The 23,387-nt window shown below is 41.0% G+C and overlaps 2 protein-coding genes across 5 annotated transcripts in view; one reads left to right on the top strand and one right to left on the bottom strand.

Moving 5' to 3' along the window:
• Positions 1-23,387, top strand: part of MED7 (mediator complex subunit 7) — a 239,458-nt gene that overhangs the window by 78,106 nt on the left and 137,965 nt on the right. The gene's annotated exons all lie outside the window — the stretch shown is intronic.
• Btk29A (tyrosine-protein kinase Btk29A) overlaps positions 1-23,387 on the bottom strand; it is a 237,658-nt gene that overhangs the window by 77,355 nt on the left and 136,916 nt on the right. The gene's annotated exons all lie outside the window — the stretch shown is intronic.

The following is a 23,387-nucleotide window of genomic DNA, read 5'->3' as shown; positions in this document are numbered from 1 at the left end:
CCGAATTCTCAAATCACCGTATACCCAAAACCAATCCCATACGATCTAAATCCAGCGAGCGGCGCGCGGTCGTCGCAACGAACAGCGAAAACTCGCAACACTCCGGAACTGGCCAGTCGCCTAAACTGTATAGAGGCAGCCGGCGTGCACAGACGTTTGTTTGATTAACATTAGACCGCGCTCGGCGCGCGAGAGGGTGTACCGGGGTAGACCGAGGTTTGTTCCATCCACCCCGGGCCGTGTGTATCGTCGAGCAGCGGCCGGGTTTAGGAATTTACGATTAAGCTCGTTCCGGAATCGAATCGCGTCCCGTCCGAAACGGCTATAACCTCCGTGCGTGGGCTCTAATCGATAGTTCTTGTTTGGATTCAACTTGCCACCCCCCCCCAACGCACCCCACTCGCCCACTCGGCAGGCCGCCCACGCGATCCTCGACGTTGGTTTATTTATTCGGCCGCGCTCGGACCACTTTCTCGCCGCGTCTGCGGCTAATTCGACGCTCGTCAATCTGAAATCTATTAATTTTCGTTTACGCTCGCGGTCCGCGCGGATTCCGAGCGAGCCTAGGTGCTCGGTGTGTTCTTACCGGAGAAATTGGGACGATGGGTGTTAGAATGACTGGTTTTAATCTTCTTGCTGTATAATGACGAGTGAAACTCGCGATGAAGATTTCTAAACTAATTTAACGAGAATCAATGTTGTTCATTACGAAGTGGTTCATTCGAAGCAAACTACTATTTTACTATTATCTTGAAATGAAATTTCCATCTGGAGTAGAATGGAAAATTTTTGTATTTAGTGTTGTAATTGTCGATAGTGAAATATTGTTGTAGTTGTAATTGTCGATAGTAAAATATTACACGAGCCTAGTAACGAAAGTAAATAGTAAACCAAGGGGTTAATCTTGTTTGCCAATTATCGATACTTTAACCTATTGTAGCTTTGCAATTGCAAGGTTTGATGTCACCTCAACTTGTTTCATTCTTATAGTTTATATTCTTGATTAATCTTGATATGAGAATTAATTAATCAAGAAGATCAACCATTGGTTCAGCATCTTCGAGGTGACACACTTGATCAATTATTCGTAAGTATCCGGTATGCAACGGATGCATAAACCCTGTACTGCAGCAATCAATCAATCACTGTGTTCTCGATCTCGCCACAAGATTCCCTGTCACTGTACTCTGAAGGTTGGATACAGTTAGAGAAACAGGCGGCGAGTGGAACCAGTATGTCCACTAATTAACTTCCCTTGATTACCAAAAACCGACACTATCATTGAGTACATCTGAGAACAGTAGTATCTATCAATTACTTTCTTACAATCACGATAATAATTTCATTACGAACATTCTGAATTATCTCGTTACCTTATTGCTAATGAATATCATACTATCTAAACAATCGAGCAATACGAACGAAGTAATATTATGAAACAATGATTAACACTTCGACTGCCGAATTCGAATGACACTGTTCACAGAAACTTGGACATCGCTGACGTAACGAACGAACCGAATTTTGTCGGATACACTTGACTTCTCAGTTTCTGGTTAATGAAGAGAACTGTTTCGAGCGCACTGAAGTTTTGATGAATGTTTACGCGGCAGTCAAAGTGTTAAAAGCAGTTCGTAGCTAAAATTAGTGGGGCTGCTACGGAAAATGTTCAGTCTTCCTTTTAAAATGTTTGTATCTCTTTCATAAACTGGGCTATGGGTGCTGACGTTAAGCTTAATTATGTACTGTACAAGTGTAAAGGAAGAATTAAAGAGAGGACTCATTATATTAAACGTTATCGATAATATCAAGTGGAAATTGGGGCTGATGCTCCAGAAAATGCTCAGCCTTTGTTTTAATATGTCTTTTACATCAATTAGAGATGGCTACTGGCATTAAGCTTAATGATTATACATTGTACAGGCACAAAGAAGGAATTAAAGAAGGACTCATTATTGTTAAATGTTATCGATAATATCAAGTGGAAATTAGAGCTGCTCCACAGTGCCTATACTCGAGCCATTGCTGGTTAAAAGATGAAATGGAACAAAAATTCAATTCTACGTTCAATTCTACGACATTATACTCATTTATGACTCCTAAGATTCATACGTGGCAGGTTAACCCTTTGGCTCGAGAGGTGACCCTCACCACTTGATTCGATACGGGAAAACTATAAAGTTGAATATTCAACCTTTTGCACTCGAGAATATTTTTCTCAACAAATGTTCATTATTTCCTGATGGATCAATGATATTTTTTGCAACACAAAGAAATACCTTGTATAAATTGAGTAACAGATCTCTTTTATTTTGATATTCCGTGTGTTGATACATTATAGAATATTTAATATTGAATTTTTAATTTTATCATTTCGTTCGGTGAAATCAAATGGCGATTTTTCTCAACAAATGTTCATTATTTACTAATGGATCAATCAGAATATTGGATCATGGATCATGGATGGATCATCAGAATAATGTTGGAATATCAATGATATCTTTTGCAACTAACACAAAGAAATACTTTGTATAAATCGAGCGACAGAACATTCAGTCGCCATTTTATTCGACCGAACGAAATGATATAATTTAAAATTCAGTATTCAATTCTCTATAACGTATCAACTCACGGAACATAAGAATAAAATAATCATTTCGTTCGGTCAAATAAAATGGCGACCGAAAGGCGCCTCTCGAGTGCAAAGGGTTAAAACCGTCGAATCGACGAGATAAAGGGTGAAAAAGCACAAACCGAAGAATCCGAGGGCGCATTTGCCGCGTAAGTGATCGATAATTGATCGCCGCAATAATGGTACCGCGCGGCAATCTACATTGTAATTAATCATCGGTAATTAACGACCGACTAATTGCCGCGTGCCAGCGGTCGGGATTCGAGGAAATAAAAATTTCACGGATGGCCGGACGGAACCGAGCGCGTGCGCGCGCGCGCGCGCCGGGATTACAAAAGAAATTTTCGCCGGAATTATTTTCCATTTGCGGAGGACACCGTAATCAGGAACTAATTACTTGAAGGGTAACCGGCGCGCACTTGCGCCGCTCGCGCGCTCTTCGTTAATTAATGCGCCCGGCCGATGCTATTAATTATTGCTGCGCTCTCGATCGTGCGCGCTCGTTAACGTTGTTACCGGAGAGTTATCGTCGAAAAAGGGAAGCGGAAAGAATAAAGAATATAAACGGCGAGGGGGGAGGGGGACGTTTACATATGTGCACATAATTACGGAAGTGGACTAAGTGAAACTTTGAACAGATGAGTTTATCGGTTCACTCGTGTCGCATTATTTTAAACCTTGGCACTTTAGGTTGTTTTGTAATCTATTGGCAACTGCAACTAATTTTTATGGTATTAGCGAAAATGAGAAATGCTATAACATTTTTTCAATCGTCCATTTTCCTTCTGAGCGGAAAATTTGGATGTAGTTTCCCTTTCCCAATGATCTAAGCAATATATAATTCAGCTTCAATGAGAAACGAGAAATGCTATAACATTTCTTCGATCATTTATTTTTCTTCTTAGTACCAAATTTGGATGTGTGGAAAATCTAATAGTTTTAGGGTAGTTTCTTTGAGATTCATTAATATTTAATATTATAACTGCTGCAATATTGGAGTTATTAGAGTTATTGGAGTTATTAGTATTTTTATATAAAATACACTTAACTATGGAACTTCGCTAATTACCACGGCATTTAAGGAAATATTAAATGTGAATTAAGGAAATATGAAATTAAGGAAATATGAAATTAAGGAAATATATGAAACCTTCAGAATTGAAACTGTCGATGGCGACTTTCAGCGATATCAACTTATATCAAGGTGTAAATTGTAAATAATAATAATAATAATAATAATAATAAATTTCCTTAGAATTGATTATTATAATTTACAATTTATAAGGAAAATATATAACGCAACAATTTGATATCTGAGTTTTCCTATACACATCGATATAAATTGATATCGCTGAAAATCGCGATCGACAGCTGCAGTTTTCTGAAAATCAACGAGCACGCAATGCGTTAACGATACTACAAGGGTACCAACGGCGAAACGAGTTCACGGGGAAACGAACTGCGGCGCGGCCGGGTTGCCGAACGAAAAAGGAAATTGAAGTGGAAAGTGTTTCGCCGAGAGCCTGTAATGAAAACGTCAGTCAATGAATTTCTACGGCGGAGCGTGTCGCCGGCATTATCAATAAATCGAATCCTATTTATTATTCCAACGGCGTCGCCCGCTATATCGAATCGCGGCCGGCTTTATACCCGAGAAACCCGATATTCGATGACTATCAAACTGCGGTAATCTAATCTCGAATGCACCTCGTTAGCCGAACGGGTATTTTTTTTTTTTCGCCGGTGTCCCCTCAAAGGAATCGGATGCACTCGAAAAAGAAAAGGTAGCGGGAAAGGGGACACAGCGAAAGGGTACAAACATCGGCGACACGCGATAAACGGTACGCGGTGAGACGGTTTTTATTAATTGACGCCGGATATAGCTTCTGGAGCAACCTCTGTACTTTAGGGGATAATGTCAGGTTGTTTTGCGATCTATCAGCGACTGCAACTAATTTTTGTAGTAGCGAAAATGAGAAATATAACGTTTCTTTGATCTTTTATTTTCCTTAGTAGAAAATTTGGATGTGTGGAAAATCGAATAATTTTGGGGTAGTTTCTAAGATTCGTTGACATATTTAATATTACAACTGGTGCAATATCGGAGCCTATAGAGTTCAAAGGGTCAACCCTTTGCGGACGGAGATTCTTTGAAATATACGAAATATTCAGCAGATGAAGCTAAATTATATCACCTGCTTCAGCAATTAGAGAAAAAGGAAAACTGCGTGCTGATCTCTTGGTGTTTGAGTAATTAAATTATTTGTTTGTGACTTAATCTTCGAAACATGAAAACTTCTCGCCGAAATGTCGACATTCGTCCGCAAAAGGTTAATCGAGCCTTCCTATTGTTCCCGTTTGTTCTCGTAGTTCTACAGCTAATGGATGATTTCCTATTGAATCATTAATAACGAATATTCCAGCATTTGAACTCTCTGCGAAAATTCAGTTCAATTATTTATTTCCGATGTAGTCTTCGAAACACGAATATTTCATCTCGCCGAAATGTCGACGTTCGGCGAAGGGTTGAGCGTGAAATTTTCATTTGGAAACTTGTACGGTAATTCCGAATTCCGTTGACTCCATTGCTATCGACTGAAGCTCGAATTGAAGGTTGCTACCATCCTCTGGAATTCACGATCCACGTTGGACGGTTAAGGTATCGACAGCGAACGTTAGCAGAAAAAGGGTCAGAGGGCAGAGCGAGAAGGAGATAAGGGAAAAAGGAAAGGACGGATCCAAGGAGGGTGTTGAAGGTAAAGGGTAGCTGGGGCGCGCGGCTGGAGAAAAAGCAAGGTGTTGCCATGACTGGCATTACATTCGCTAATGGGCGGAGAGTGGAATGCCTGGTCCGGGCCAAGTTGTCGAGTGCTGCTTCGCGTACGAGCACAAGCGTACACACGATCATTAACCCCAATTACGTAGTGCGCACGACGGGTCCGAGTGCCACGCTCCGGTCATAATGAGCTATTTGTGTGCTCGTGCCTCAAGGTGGACAGAGATGGACGGAGAAACGAACAGAGGAACGAACAGAGAGGGAGGTTGAGCTATATAGGTAGCGGAGAGAGGCACGAGGGGCGAGGAAGATGGACGAGGAAGGAGATATGGTGGTGGGACAGAGGAATAAACTGTTGGAGGAGAGATATGGAAGATGGAAAATTATAAATTGTACTGAAAGGTAGAGAGATTATGGAAGATAGAGAAAGGTAATAGTTGGAAGAGAGATATAATGATGAGAATGACAGAGATGATAGACAGTTGAGAGAGACATTGTGTGGAAGATGGAAAATTATAAGTTGTACAGAAAGGTAGAGAGATTATGGAAGATAGAGAAAGGTAATAGTTGAAAGAGAGATATAATGATGAGAATGACAGAGAGAAAGATAGTTGAGAGAGACATTGTATGGAAGATGGAAAATTATAAGTTGTACTGAAAGGTAGAGAGATTACGGAAGATAGAGAAAGGTAACAGACAGTTGAAAGAGAGAGATAATGATGAAAAAGAGAGAAAGATAGTTGAGAGAGAGAGAGACTGTATGGAAGATGTAAATTTGTAAATTGTACTGAAAGGTAGAGAGATTATGGAAGATAGAGAAAGGTAGTAGACAGTTGGAAGAGGGAGATAATGATGAGAAAGAGAGATGATAAACAAGTTGAAAAAGAGAGAGATTGTACGAAAGACAGAGGCGATAGACACTTGAAAGAAAGATATAGTGATGAGAAAGGCAGAGATGACAGTTGAAATAGAGAGAGATCACATGAAAGACAGAGAAATGATGAGACAATCAAAAAAGAGACAAAGATGATACAAAGTTGATAGAAGAAATAGCCAGATAGACAAAGCAAGACAACATCAAAATAGTAAATACATAAATGACGAAAAACAAACATGATGACAGAGAACTTCACACATAGAGCAGATGACAAAGACACAGATGCTAACATGTTGAGAGCAACATACAGATGACGAGAAAGAAAGAGACAAGAAACAATATCAAAGATGTTACACATTTACCAAAGAAAAGAGACAGATTACGAGAGATCCGAGCAAGAGTAAGCAGACCAGCGAACTCGACGAGCGGAGCGCACGCGTGCGCGAGCGTTTCGTCCTGCACCGAGCGTGATAATGATGCTCGCCGCTCTCGCTTCAAGCCGGCTTCTTTCGAGTCCCGAGGCCGAGCTACGAGCTTTTCAAATTCTCGAATAACGATGCGGGATTTTCGTTTTGCCGCGACCGTCCGCGAGCTTTCATTAGTACAGCCCGATTCAAAAAGAACGGCTCGAGATGGAGGAGATCCCCATTCGGAAGGGTTCAAGATGAAGATTGCTTCTCCGGGGCTTTTCAACGCCGCGAAGCGAAATTGGCTGGAATTTGTTGACTCTAGGAAGGGGATCGACCTCTGTCTTCGTTAATGGAAGTGTCTCTTACCCGGAGAGTCCCAGATTTCGGTTTTCAGTATTCCTCGATGTTTATGGGAAACGAGGTGGAACCGTAAGGAATGGTTGGAATAATATTCTGGGGAATGACGTTGTGGTTTCCGTAGGGAATTTCGGAAGATGCATCCGAAGTTTTAAAGTGCAATCTAACGATCGCTTTAATGTGAAACTGTATTAACTGGAGAACATGTTTGTTGAACTTCAATGTTTAGAGAAAATATTTAGGACACAGAAATTGATGTAAATTTCGTTCTCCGTTTCGTAAACACCCGGTATATCGGCTATTTTTCTGAAAGGCCGCGCAATGTTCCGGCCTCTATAACAATCGAGTCCTCGAGGATCGTCGCGCGAGTAACAGGGGTTCGCTCATTCCTTTATCCCGGCAATAAACATTGAATAAATAAATGATAAGGCTCGCTCAGGGTCAGGTCGAAGGTTTTCCTTTCCATCGAACCGGTGGAACAAAGCGGGGAACGTTCGTCGCCGTGAAAAACGGAGCTATCGATCGATAATCCGGTCGAGAGCGAAACGCGTTGAGTGCTGCGTGTACCATTTTTACGATGTTTGTAAAAAAGTATTTTTTGCGAAATGTTTGGTCAAGATTGGCAACGAAGAACGGCGAAAACGTGCAGAAATGATGTCAAAATATTAGAACATTCTATGTGTAATGTTTAACCTTTGCAAAATATTCAATGGTATTCGGAAACCAATCGAAAAATGGTAAAATATTGAAAGTCAAGAGTTAAATATTGAGAATCCAGAGTTAAATGTTGAATTTTTCGCACTAGGAGTTCAAGAATAAAAATATTAGATCATTCTGTAAGTAACGTTTATCCTACTTTGTAAAATATTATTTAATGGTATTGAGAAATCAATCGAGAAATGGTAAAATGTTGAGAGTCAAGAGTTAAATATTGAAAATCCAGAGTTGAACATTGAATTTTTCACACTAGAAGTTCAAAAATTGTAATATCAGATCATCCCATAAGTAATGCTTATCCTATTTTGCAAAATATTATTCAACGCTATTCAGAAATCGATGAAAAAATGGTAAAACATTGAGAGTCAGCACTTAAACATCAAATTTCTCGCACTAGAAGCGACCCCGAAAATCGCCACGCGCGCAATTAAATTTCCGGAAAATTATCTGATACACAATGTATTAACAAAGACGCGACTCGCGGCGCGGGAAAGGACAGACCGCGAAAGGCGGAATCGATAATGTCTTTATCAAGCAGTATCGGGACGCGAGACGGCCATGCGAAGAGAGACCGGTTTCCCGGTCGCCAAGGCTTCGGAATTGTTTTCTCGATCGTGATTCTACCGTTACGCGCGGCAACGGCGAGCTCTCTGATTTTTCGAGAGATACCACTCGACTGCACCGTAAAAAGTGTTTATTAATACGACCGCGTGTTCCTTAACATAAGCTGCATCGACGCAATCAGCGAAATGAACGTTTAATCTCGCTGCTATCTGGTAAAATCTTCTGCAATATTTATTTCACGGTTCCCAGAAACGAGATAACCGAAATTATCTCTGGCGACATGGTCGTAGATGTTGTAATTCGTGATTTCAATTAACTATTCGAACCCGGTAAAATTATTCACGCGTTTAAAGAGAAAATCGCCCGCTTAACCAGTTAACTGTGTTCGACGAGCATACACGTCACCTTAAAATTTTTTCAATGGATTATTTATTTTTTGAGACAAACATGTGATTCTTTGTTTCGCTTTAGTTTTTTAGGATATATTTTAAGTACATTTCGCCTGCATTTAACGAGTATACACTTCATTATTTGATTTTACTGCACAATGAGGGATTTTTCAAACGAAATTCCACACTTAACTGGTTAACAGGTGATCCAGTTTAATAAGATCGCTGAATGAACCGAGCTTAACAAACTGTGCTCGAACTTACTTGACGTATCGATCGTCGATTCAGCACTGTACTCACCTGTAACAGAAAAATTAATAACATCCGTGAGATTAATCAGTCTCCATAATGAAATAACGAAATTTCTTTGCGAGTCGCTCGGAGGCCAATGCAATTAAGTGCGTTTATACGTGAAAATTCTTATACATCATATTCAGCAGCTGTATAAAAGACTTTCTGACCTAGAACAAACGAGGAACCCAGTAAATCTTCCAATAATTAAAGAGAATATCATTTATCTCATTAACGCGTTGACTGCCACGAGAATTTCGAACGTTTCATGTAAGGATACATATTCTTTTGTAACAAAGGCAAATGGTATTAGGAATAATTATTAACACGTTGAATGCCATGGGGGTCACCGGTGACCCCCAAGCAAATAGAATTACTATAATTCACTCAATTAACACGTTAAGCGCCACGAAAATCTTAAGCGTTTTCCCATAAAGTTTCACAGATCAAAATTTTGCACTAATGAGGCAAATAACGTGTTAAACGATGATTATTCCAAACGTTTCTATATTATAAATAATGCTACCTATTGCGGTGACATTCAGTTTGATGAACGTAGAATGATAATAATCCAATTCAGTCAGATGATTTGATATTGTATTTTTTCCCATTTTCTGTATTGTGCTCTACGAAATCACGTGTTACACTATCATCTAGCTGTCTGTGTTACTAAGTATTTTCATTCGACACCAATTTTCTCATTGTAATTGTATTTAAGCAATTTTGAAGCTCCGGTCACCGGTGACCACCGTGATCAACGTGTTAAATTTGACGAAAATCAGGAGATAACTGACGATCGACTTGACTAACACCGAAAATATCTCCAGAAACGTCCACACTGCTCATCGCCGATTTCCCTGATCGCGACGCAACAATATTCGTTCGCGGAACTAGAAACAATTACGGGAATCAGCGGACGTGTCCCATAAAGTCGGCGATCGTTCCCCTCCGCGCGGCGGCTGAAAATATCGCGACGTTTTCATTTCCGCGTATCGCGGCCGTAAAAATACGGCGAGAGGTTGCCCTTCGGAATGGGGGAACAGGGAAATATATTACAAGACGCACCCGCGGGAGAAGTTCCCGTCGAATTGAAAACCGGCGGGAACCATAACGCGATCGCGACGAAGTCTTACCGCGGCGGGGACGATTTCACAATTTCAATTCAACGTCGGCCGAGTTGCAAACGAACGAACGAACGTGAAATTACGTCGGTCGGTGCGGCGTTTCGAAAATGACTAGCACGAGAACAGGCGGAACACGGTCCGCCCCGGATGTATCCGTAATTTTCGTGTTCCGGAAATTGGCCGGGCCGCTGGAATCCTCCTTTGAGACGACTAATTGGTCGGGCTTCTCTATTGGCCATGGTTTTGATGATGTTACAGAGATATTCGGGGCTCGACGGTTATAACCGCTGTATAAAATTGATAATCGGCAAGATTATGTCGTTTGAATGTGCGATTCGAGTGATAATTGCCGTGGACTTCGAGTCGTGATGATTAAATATTGCGTAATGGGTTCGTTGAGTGGGACGAATTGTTGCAATAGGGTTGGTGGAAAGATTGCAATTGTAGTTTAAGGGTGTATGGGGAATTTTAGGTTAATTTGTGGTTGATATCGTGGGGAAAGCGTTAAGCAATTGTACTCGTCATGATTTGCAGTAGATGAATCGATTTCGAGAAAGAAGCTTTCAGTAAAATGTACCTAAAATAATGGAACAAATATTTCTCTATTTTTATCTTCCAAACGCAATTATCTCAAAACACTTTCGCGTAAAATTCCTCCTATCTCAATAAAATCGCAATTCCTCCATTCAACCTATATCAAACACTCTCAAACATCGTTACACACGAAACAACACACGCATTAGAATATTACGAAACACAACTCGCGTAAACAACGAAACGAATCGCAATTCCTCCACTTAATCTATATCAAACACGAAACCAAATACCAACGCCAAACACTCTCAAACCGCGTCACACACGAAACAACACACCCAGGACAATATTTCCACAAAACTCTCCTAAACAACGAAACGAATCACAATTCCTCCACTCTACCTATACCAAACACCAAACGAAATACCAATACCAAACACTCTCAAACCCCGTCACACAGGAAACAACACACCCAGTACAATATTTCCACAAAATTCTCATAAACAACGAAGCGAATCGCGCGTTCTCCACGAAACAATCGCGAGCCATCGACGGGAACGTATTACTACATACGCGAGTAACGGTATCAGACTAATGCGTCCCCGAGCGTGAAATATTAACCCTGTTTTCCGATGCTCGTGAATGAGACGATACTGGCGGGAACCAGCGCGGCGCGCTCCATCGGGACCATTCCCGATGCTGCGGTCGGGACGCGGACGCATCGCGTATTCCTGATGCTCGTCAATGTATTACGAGGGATACCGGCGGATCATACCGATGCCGGATGGTTTCCTCGAGTGCCGATCGGGAACCGCGGAAACGCCGCGTGATTTCTTTCTAGCCGATAACCGCGGCTTCGATAATTCGAAGCTCGACTGTAAGCTACCATAACCCCTTGACGTTCTATTTACTTTCGCCACTAAGCTGAAGTACCATTTTATCGACGATTCGGAATAAATGCAACAAAATTGTCCATTCTTCAAGTGGAAATTTTGAAGATAGTACAATGATAATAGCGAAATAGTTTGCTTTGATTCGTGGGTAATGATTAACATCGATTGCTGTTAAATTAGTTTAATGAAAAATATTGCCGTGTTAATGATTCTCAGGGATTGAGGAACTGTATAAAGCGTTTGTTTTTCGGTGGAAGTTGAAAAGTTTTTTAGATTATGGAGATTGAGGAGATGAGACGAAGTAATTGGTACATTGATTTAAAATTATGAGGATTTGCGGATGGCTACAAGAGCCATTTCCTAATTCACTCCTCACGGTAATTAAATTCTTGAAGGTGGATCCTTAATACACCCAGTCTCCTCCGGCAGGAATTATTCTGACAGCACACGTGTAGTTCACAATAATTCTTGTGCCAAGTTCCACAGACTACTGTTAGGGGCAAGAATCATTTAATCAACCTATCGCGAACTTGTCTCCCTCGCTAATGAAATTCTTGCTGTAGAATCCATAACTCAGCCGGCTTGCATCGGCAAGAATTACTCGCCCCGCCTTCTATGAAATCTTCACGAACGAAATTCTCGAAATTCCCAAAATTCTTGTGAAGCTGGTCATGAAATGGCCCTAGTCCTAGTCTAGTAGAAATATTCACGTTTGAAGTATTCCATGAGAGTCAAGAGTTAAATATTTAATTCTTCGCAGTAGGAGTTCGAGAAGGAAATTAGATCATACCATAAGTAACGTTTATCCCACTTTGTAAAATATTATTTAATGGTATTCAGAAAGCAAGCGAAAAATGGTAAAATATTAAAAGTCAAGAGTTAAATATTGAGAATCCAGAGTTAAATGTTGAATATTTCGCACTGGAAGTTCAAGAATCAAAATATTAGATCATTCTATAAGTAATACTTATCCCACTTTGTAAAATATTATTCAATGGTAATCAGAAATTAATCAAAAAATGGTAAAATATTGAAAGTCAAGAGTTGAATATTGAGAATCCAGAGTTAAATGTTGAATTTTTCGCAGTAGAAGTTCAAGAATCAAAATATTAGATCATTCTACAATCCCACTAAGAAATCACTCGAAAAATGGTAAAACGTCGAGAGCCAAGAATTAGACATCGAATTACGTTACCAGCAGACCGTTGTCAAAAGCAGCTGGCATCGATAGCAAACGTGCGAACCAGTTGAAGCGGCCGATAAAAGGCTTATCCTGGATCAGGAATTAAATCAGATTAACGGCGCCAGTATCAGGGGAGACATTGCGATTAATCCGCAGTTAGATGAAATCGGCTAGACATCCATTACTGGCGGCAGAGGAGCGGACAAATCGGTAGCAGGTCGAAGCCAAGGATCGCGATCCGTCTCGATAGCTCGGAGAGAGAGCTCGGGTGGCGGGCTCGATCGAGATGATATTAAAATTACCTCCCTCGAAGATTCTGCTCGCGATTGTGAACGAGGGCGGAGGGTTGCAAAGAGAATCGGCCGACCTAGTTCTCCTTCCTGTGCTTTCATTTGCGAAGTAACCCTTAGCACTCCAGGTTGTTTTGTAATCTATCAGCAACTAATTTTTATAGTATTCCTAGCGAAAATTAGAAATATAACATTTCTTCGATTTTTTTTCCTTAGTACAAAATTTGGATGTGTGGAGAATCTAATAATTTTATTTTCAAAGGGTTAACACTGGAACTACCGAGAATTTAACACGATTAACATATGATCCCCATAGAAATTATAACAATAGATAATTTTCAGATTCTCCAGACATTCATTACAATATTCAGATAAATAATTTATTTTCAAGATCGATACGAAACAAAAATATTTAAAACCCGTCATTTTGAACAGAGTTCAAAGAGTTAAAGAGCCCGCCACCTCGATCCACCTTGATCCACCTTGACAGACGCGATCATTGGATCGAGCGTACCGAATGAATCGTCGCGAGACATTTATTATTTTTGGCCCGGGCTCAATCGCGACGCGGAACGTTCGAGATGGTTTTAAGGGAATTGAATAGTCGCGTTGCTTATTTTCACGGCGGCGCAGTCGAGGCTGTATTATTCCTGGACGTTTTATGGCTCATAAAATTTCTTGTCTCCCTTCTTTGTCGCTGTGAAAGCTCCACTGTCTGAGATATGAAGAATTTAAATGAATTTAATGAATTATTAAACTACAACATTCAACGCCTTAAAATATACCCTAAGTTCTATTATTTTTAAATCAACCTCACGTCTAATTAAACTCATTTGGTTCGGTTAACAACAAAATCCAAAACTCCACTGAATATTGCAACATTCAACGCCTTAAAACACCCTCAAAATTTTATTATTTTTAAATCGACCCCACGTCTAATTAAACTCATTTGGTTCGGTTAACAACAAAATCCAAAACTCCACTGAACATTGCAACATTCAACGCCTCAAAATTTTATTACTTTTAAATCAACCCCACGTCTAATTAAACTCATTATCTCCGCTACAACCAAACGACCACCGCATTTAGTTAACAACAAAATCCAAAACTCCACTGAATATTGCAACGCTGCAAATGCACCGAATAATAGTTCCGATAATCCACACACGCACACACACACACACACACAAATACACACTCCCTCCCCCTCCTCCCCATAAATCCATTATAGCGTGCGCTTCTTGCAGCCAGAATCAATTAGAAATAAATCCCCCGGTCCTTCGCGCAAGTGGTACATCATAGAATATCCCGGGCAGGCAGGGGATTAGGTCCGACATATATCAGACACGAGGCGGCCGATAGTTCCCGACAAATGTCTACAGGATGGATGAGCACGGGGCCGTAATTAATCGATCCGATGCGATGTTGAGTGCGTTATAATGACGATACCTGCCGGGGAAATTCGAATTTCGCAAAATAGCCGGCCGTACACCATGGATTCTCCCGTCGCACGCCGCCGGGCTTCCCCGTGTAATTCAATGACGATTGATCCGCCAACCGTCCCGTCAATGCCGCCGGGAAACCTAATCACGGGGACCGCGCGGCGATCGATCTTTCCTACTCTTTGATCAAACCTTCTAACCCTTTCAACCCTCTGACCGCGAGTTTTTCATCTTCACGCGCGAAACGAGCTGGTTTTGTTGCGCCGACGCGTCGCAAGACTTTCGTTTCTCGTGAACGTTGAACTTTCCGTTCGAGCCATTGGATACTGTAGTTATAAGATGAAGAATTTATTGACTCTTTGCACTCGACAATATTTTCCATGAAAAATATTCATTACTTTCTGATGAAATATTAACGATATTTTTCGGAAGTAACACAATTGATTGTGTTATATGAATTAAGAGACAGAACTATTTTACTTCGATGTTTTATGCGTTGATACAACAAATATTTCTATTTGTTTTTAGAAATACTTCTATTTCTATTATTAGTTATTGCCCCACCCTGTATACAAACCTGTCACATAAATATGATATTAAATATATTTCGACTAAAATGTTTTATTCTGAACTAATATAGACATAAAAAAATATTATGTGCGTTCGTAGGGAGCGTAACGATTGAAATGAGAATTGAGAGGTTGTTAATTATTAATGTTAATGACCGCAGCAAGATGTTCCGTGGCTGTGAACCCTGCTGAAAAGTTCGCTGCCAAATCACTTCTCAAATTAAGTCTGTGAATCTCGCGTAAGGATTATGAGATGCACGATTTATGCATGAGATACCGGGTAATCTAGTTCGCCTTGTAAAGACGGGGCTCGGTATATAATTGAGTCACCGTGTACGCGTGTTCTTTGCATTCAAAGGTTTGATACAGTGCGAGCGAGTACTTTTTCGTTGCTTTCATTTCACGCACACGTAGTCTTCGAACTAATTATATTCACGTTATACCGCGGAAACGATGAAATCGTTAAACCGGAAATGTAATTTTCCCTTCTAAATGATTTTGAAATGAATAATATCGTCAAGTCCAATTTATATTTCATTCGCCTGTACGGCTACGTGTTTTTCAGAAAGAATTAATTCCTTTGCGAATCATTTCGAAATTAATATTTTCATCGTGCTCAATTTATCAGAATTACTTCTGTACTCGTATTTAAAAAAAAGTAGACTGCTTTGCGAATCATTTGAAAATTATCATTTTCATCGAGCTCGATTTATTACAATTAACTTTGTACTCATATTTAAAAAAAAGTAGACTGCTTTGCAAATCATTTGAAAATTAAGATTTTCATCGAATTCTCTTTGCTATAGTTACGTCTGTAGTCACATATTTAAAAAAAAAAATAGATTCATAAGTCACTTCAAAATGAATAATTCCATCAATTTTATTTATTACATCCAACGACTGACGCATATTTTAAAAACGAAATACACTCCTTCGCGAATCATTTCAAATTCAATAATTCCACCGAGCTCCATTTGTCATATTCACGTTCGTAGTCGCATACTTTTAAAAAACTAGTAGACTCCTTTGCAAATCATTTCGAAATTAACATTTTCATCGAGCTCCCTTTGTCATAGTCACGTCTCTAGTCACATATTTTAAAAAACAACTATATTCATGCAAAAGTCACTTCAAAATTAATAATTCCATCAATTTTATTTATTACATCCAACGACTGACGTATATTTTAAAAACGAAATACACTCCTTCGCGAATCATTTCAAATTCAATAATTCCACCGAGCTCCATTTGTCATATTCACGTCTGTAGTCGCATATTTTAAAAAAATTATTTCGAAATTAACATTTTCATCGAGCTCCCTTCGTCATAGTCACATCTCTAGTCACATTTTAAAAAAAAAACAAACAGATTTATGCAAAAGTCACTTCAAAATGAATAATTCCATCAATTTTATTTATTACATCCAACGACCGACGCATATTTTAAAAACGAAATACACTCCTTCGCGAATCATTTCAAATTCAATAATTCCACCGAGCTCCATTTATTAAATTCTCTGTAGTCGCATATGTTAAAAGACAAATAGACCCCTTTTAAAATCATTTGGACATTAATAACTCCATCAATTTCATTTATTACATTCGACGTTGCCCGGCCGACGCATATTTTAAAAATCAAACAAACTCCTTCGCAAACCATATCAAAATTAATAATTCCATCGGGCTCCATTTATCGGATTGTCTGTAGTCGCATATTTTAAAAGACAAACAGTCTCCTTTTAAAATCGTTCGAGCACTAATAATCCCGTCGGTTCCATTTATTACGTATAATGACGTCCGCGCGACCGGCGGGCGTTTTGAAAGATATTTTAAAAAGTAAACACCGATGATACCGCGGAGTGCATAATGTAGATTTATTTATCGACGAATTGAATATCCTCCGCGCGAAATCACCCGGAAGAGGGAACGAATCGCATTGTCGTCATTAAAGATGGACGCGCGTATCTCATTCCCGCAATTTACTGGATACCGGCACCGCCATTATGATAATCGGACACGGGAGAACACGTCCCACTAATTAAATCGTCGACATGCGTAAGACGCGGTCGGACATCGGCCATCGATTACTCGCGTAACGTGCAATTAATCTTGTCCCGTTATTAATTCCTTCGCTGCCAATGATCACGTTGACTCCGCTCGACGTGTACAGAGTGTACCTAATTTAATCTCGGCCTGCTGATGTATGATACTGCGCACTGTAATCTCTCTGGTACGGTTAACCTTAATATTCTATGGGGACAGTGATAAAATTATTCATTTCAGGAACACATCTGATCACTTTCCCTTCGCACCTGGAACTTTCTTTTTCCTTGAAGATATCAAATGATCTACTTAAAGCTACCTTCTGTTATCAATAATAATAATAATAATAATAATAATAATATATATCATTCTGTTATCAAGTATTATAATTTATAGCAAACATAGGCATAGAATATACCTAAAATTTGTCTCTCTTTTCAATCAATTATTAATGGCAAAGTAGTTGTGTCAATCATAGTTGAAAATAAATCGTAGGGCAAGAGGTTAATGTTCTATATATTAATATATATATATTGTATCTCGTTGTTACCTGTTATAAATTATATATATATATATTATATTTTTTCTGGTGGACACTCCAAGGTGAGGTGAAGGTCAACTGTCTTTCCTTAAATGGAATGATACGTTTCTTTATCCACCATCAAATAGTGCGTTTTAAGACGAATTCAACGATCTATGAGTCAAGGTCATTCAAGGTCAAACTTGCAGGGAAATATATATATAATCGTAATTCTCAATAACTAATAATTCTTCTTCTTTATCTTTACTACAAAAAGATCGACTGATACATAAAACGCTGGTGTTTTTGAGCCAGTCAACGTGTCAACCCTTTGCACTCGAAAAATTTGTCACTTTTTAAACTAACTTAACGAGGAATTCTATTCACAAAATAAGGGGAACAATGGTATTTTATTTCCACATTTCAAATTACTCACGACTTAATATTAAATATGAAATTTTACAATTTTGATGCACAAATCAATTGGCGACTGAGAGGCACCTTTCGAGTGCAAAGGGTTAACACGTTGACTTCCGTTCAAATCGCTCGAGAGGAACGGCAAGAAACTTCAGACAGAAATGTTTAGTAACAAGTAACTAGATAACAGTGTAACACTACCGTGACATCAGATTAGCGATTATTTTTAGTATCACTTAACCCTTGGCACTCCAGGTTTCGTAATTTATCGGTTAATATCCTCTGAAAAAAATCAATAGAGAAACGTCCGAGTCAACAGCGTATCTCTCCGCGTGGAACGCGCGTCCTCCATTCTCCGCGCGATCCTCGCGCCCACGGCGCTGTATTTACGCGATATAAGCTCACCGGTCACAATGCCACCGGGAGCCCGTCGGCGTCTGTTCGTTATCTAGCCTCTACTCGGCGCCAGTCGCGGCCGCGACAATGCTCAAGATCCGACAAAGACTCCTCTGGCCTCCCGACTTTCGCGCGGTTTGCGTCCGCCCTTTATCTCTTCGCCGACCTGTGAACCTACCCATCGCTGTCGTCGTTTGATATGTGGCGACAGCATCGAATGTACGTAGTATTTTATGGTTTTAACCCCTCGCGGACGAATGTCGGCATTCCGGCGAGATGAAATTTTCATATTTCGAACGCTGAGTCGCAAACGGATGATTTAGTTACTCGAACGGCAAGTCAGTACGTAGTTTCCCTTTTTCAATTATCCGAGCAATCGATGTATAATTTAGCTTCCAACTTCCCATCAGTGCAACCCATTGACACTAGAACTACCGAGCATTCAATGCGATTAATATGCAATTCCCATAAAAATTGTAACAGATTATTCTCAGTTCCTTTAGACGTTCATTGTAGTACTCAAATGAAGCTATTTTCAACATCATTTCGAAGATATCAATAATTGCTAAATAAAAGAATCCGAACCAGTCATTTTGACTGTAGTTCCAGTGTTAACGATATCGAAGCTGAACGTCTATTAACCCCTTGCCCTATGATCTACTTTTCACCTGCGGTCGACGCAACTTTATCAGTAATAATTTACCAGAAAAGAATCCTACGCATATTCTATGTCTACGTTCGCCCTACAATATAACGATTAACGACAGAATAATATTTCATTTGAATTCAAGCGAATTCCTGATCAGCAATAATTCTTGTCAGTAGTATAGACTGACTAGATTAATATATTTTTCCGTTGTCAACGCAAACTTCGTTTTTCTTTCAACATCTCTTTTTTTCTCGCGTTTATCCAAAACGCATACACGCACGCTACACCCATACATATGCACGACATCCATGAAGTTTACATCAATATTAACCTACACGTCTACAGTAGTAATTAGTGTTAAACTTTCTTCCGTTTCGTTGCTCTTTCCTAAACCACGCTCCAACTGAGGTATCAAACGAATTAACACAACTGCCTCAGAACCCAAGATCACCTCGCCTCCTACCTTGATCATCAATTGCTACCGAAGACTGCGATCCTCAAAGTCTAATTCCCCGGCAGCCTAGAGCCCAGCAACGACCGTACCCTCCATCGGTCTCCTTTTTGTCCCGCGAGCAACGCAGCCTCAAAGCCAGCCACCGGTAAGCTGATACGCAGACGCATTTCACGCGTAATTTAACTTGAGCCGGTAGACGCTCAGCTCTGCGCGGTCCTGTCCCAGATGTCGCCGGGACTTTGAGCGCACCTTTGCCCTCGACAGACGCGCGGACGATATCTCTCTGTATCTTTCTCTCTTCCTCTTGTTTCCCCTCGTTCCTCCTTCGTTTTTCTTTGTTTGGCTCCGCCGTCCCCCGGGGCAGCCGGCGGGATACGCGACTTTATCCGGGACGCGTTCGCGGTTGACGGCGACGGTGTCACGCGTCGGGAATAAAATACCGAGGCTGACTGCGACCGACGTCGTTAGAACCGCGCCGTATCGTGCTCCGAATGTTTTATTTAGAGAGAGCCTCCGCTGTTCCGCCGCCTTTCCGCGTGTCACTGTCACGCCGAGATTTTCCCGTCTAATATCCGGCCGCCGCGCCGATGCGCGCGACTGCGGATAGAAACTGACGCGCTGTTCGCGACCCGGCGGATTGCCTTTGTGTAATTAGTATGGAGAACTCGGAGTCTTTCTATCGGACTCTCTGTCCAGAACCTTCCTCGTACGAACGAAACTTTGTATTATATACGACAGTTTGTAATTTTGCTACATTAACCCTTTGCACTCGGCATGCGACAGTCATTTGTTTTTATACGGTGAAGCTATAAAGTTTCATATTTAACACTAGATTTACTCAACTCGTTTCTCGCTTTTACCTGCCGCGGTCGACGATTGCAAACGGGACGAATTAGTTATTAACATTAGCAACTCGGAAGACCCAAGAAGGGAGGGGACTGTGTCTCCCTTCCGCAACCGTCTAGATCCAAAAGGGCCAACCGGAACGCCTTCACCCCCGCGAAGACGACATTGCGGAGGTGTCGTCGAGGACGATTCTGGGAGGACCAGTCGGTGGGATACGCATAGTTAGAAATACAAGTTAGAAACAAGTTAGACAAGTATCAACTCAAATAGTACATAGCACGGAGTACAGAGTAGGAAGCAAGGATTACAAAGTATCGAGTAGCAATTTCGATCGAGCGCATAGCGCTAGAGTCAAAGTCCACTTCACCTCCTGCTCATTTCTAAGTTTTGCTCCCGATCTTATCGGGTGGTCCTTCGAGACATGAAAGTTTGTTAGTCGACGCACCGCATTACGGTAACTACGAGTACCTAAAATATACGTTTTTCGACGTGTTAACAGCGCGTAGAACTCACGGAAACGTGCATCGTGAACAAAAAAAGTCAACAGTTCTTAGGAGCGAACGCCTACAAAGCTCGACCATTACGGTAACCACGAGTAGCTAACATGTACGTTTTTCGACGTGTTAACACGCGTAGAACTCACGGAAACGTGCATCGCGAACGGAAAAAGTCAGCAGTTCTTGGGAGCGAGCGTCGGGGAGGAGCGTCCGTCGAGGAGAAAGCGAGCGAAGGAGTCAGGGATCGGTGTTTGAGAAGCGACCGGTGGGTCGGTCGTGTTTTCCACGTGAAAACCCGTGTCCGGCGGCCTGCGACCCGTCGGTCCGCGGGCGTGCCGGGATCCATTATTAACGGGGCAGCGCGGCGTCGTCGCGCGGATGTCAAAAGTCCGCGCAAACGAGCTGTTTACCCGCCACGAGGCTACCGAAACCATTCTCGGCGGGTAGCTTCCTTATGCAGTTATGCAAACCGCCCGCGGAACGCGTCGTTTCCGTGGGAACGCTCATAGAGGAGACGCCGGAACGAAATTAGCGGAACGCGCCGCCGTTTCTCCGAGTGTATTAAGCATTAGGTTTATCAGAGGGCACCGCGCTCCCTCGGAGTTCCTATACGCGGAGTTGGATTTCCTAATTTTCCTATTATTGCGCGGGAATTTAAGCACTCGCTTTGTAACGGGTTACGGTAGTTTCTGTGGTCTTAGTTGTATCGCTGTTGGAATGGATGTGGAGTGTACAGATGGTGATTGGGGTAATTAGGGGTGGTGGATAGGAAGTGGGTGGTGGGTCTTGGGGAGTGGATGATGGATAGGAGATGGTGAGTAGGTTGTGGATAGTGATTGGTAGATGGAGAGGAAATGAGTGGTAGTTTGTAGGTAGTGATTAGTAGATGGATAGGAAATGAGTGGTAGTTTGTAGATGGTAGTTAGTGGATAGTGGGTAGTAAATGGTGACTAGTAAATGGCAGGTAGTTTGTAGGTGGTGGTGGATTATTGATAGGAAATGGTGAGTAGGTTGTGGATAGTGATTAGTAGATGGATAGGAAATAGTGACTGGTAGTTTGTAGAGGGTAATTAGTGGATAGTGGGTAGTAATTGGTGACTAGTAAATGGCAGGTAGTTTGTAGGTGGTGGTGGATGATTGATAGGAAATGGTGACTGGTAGTTTGTAGATGGTGACTAGTGGATAGTGGATAGTAAATGATAACTAATAGTCTGCAGATAGTAACTAGTAGATACTGGACAGCAAATGGTGACTGGTAGTTTGCAGATAGTAACTAATAGATACTGAATAGTAAATGGTGACTAATAGTTTGCAGATGGTAATTAGTGGATAGTGGATAATAAATACTAACTACTAGTTTGCAGATAGTAACTAGTATATATATATATTGCAAGGATTGATGTGTTTTTTGAATTATCGATACACATAATATATATACAATTATTTAAAGAGGAAGACTCCAATAAAACAAGAAATCCCATTAAAGAAAGGTAACTTCCTTCTCTTGAATCCAATTAGCTAAGAAACGTAAGACACTACCGTTCTCAAGGGGCAGCCGTTTTAATAGGACGTAGAATCTTCGCGCGTGGGCGGTACCGGAAGCGAGAAAGAATGTCCGGCTGCCGGGCCGCTGTTAGCAAGGGCTGCGAGCTTCCGGGGCGGTCCGAACGCCGGCGCAGGAAGTGTAATTTTACGAAAGATACGTTTCTAATCGAGCGTTAATGGACGACGCCGGAAGCGTCCCCTTCTCGCCCGGAAAAATTCCCCGAGTTCTCCGGCTCCAGCGTTTTTTCCCTCTCCTCCGACCCGTTCCAGCCGTGACAAAAGCAGCTCGCCTTGAAAGCCGACCCGGAGTGGATGGAAAAATATAATTTGAAGAACAAAGAGACCGTCGATCAATCGCGGAAACTTCGGAGTTTCTTCAATCTTTGACGAGCCGTTACCGCGACGACGATACGCTCGCGAAATGTTCGTCTCGCAACGGAAAATTGTACAATGTTAACTCTTGACATTCAAAGTAGTTTTGTGATCTATCAGCAACTAATTTTTATGGTATTAGCGAAAATGAGAAATATAACATTTCTTCGATCTTTTACTTTCCTTAGTGCGAAATTTGGATGCGTGGAAAATCGAATGATTTTAGGGTAGTTTCTTTGAGATTCATAGAATATTTAATATTCTAACTGGTGCAATATTGGAGCCTACAGAGTTCAAAAGGTTAACACTAGAACTACCGAGAATTTACGATTAACGTATAATCCCCATAGAAATTGTAGCAACAGATAATTTTCAGGTTCTCCAGGCATTCACTACTCCAGATATCAATATTACGAAACAAAAATAATTAAAACCCGTCATTTCGATTCTTACGTAGTTCTAGTGTTAAGAGAAACTGAATTAGGCTGGTTACCAGTGAAATAGAACGAAAGATTCACAAAATCTCAGGAAACCAAAGGAAACCGGTCTTGGTTGGGCTCTGTGCTTAGCATAATCTTAGCTTTCCATTACACTTAGACCA

This window comes from Nomia melanderi, chromosome 5 (genome assembly GCF_051020985.1).
Source record: "Nomia melanderi isolate GNS246 chromosome 5, iyNomMela1, whole genome shotgun sequence".
In the NCBI taxonomy this organism is placed as follows: Eukaryota; Metazoa; Arthropoda; class Insecta; order Hymenoptera; family Halictidae; genus Nomia; species Nomia melanderi.
The sequence above is the reverse complement of the archived record's forward strand: the minus strand, read 5'-3'. Positions and strand labels throughout refer to the sequence as shown.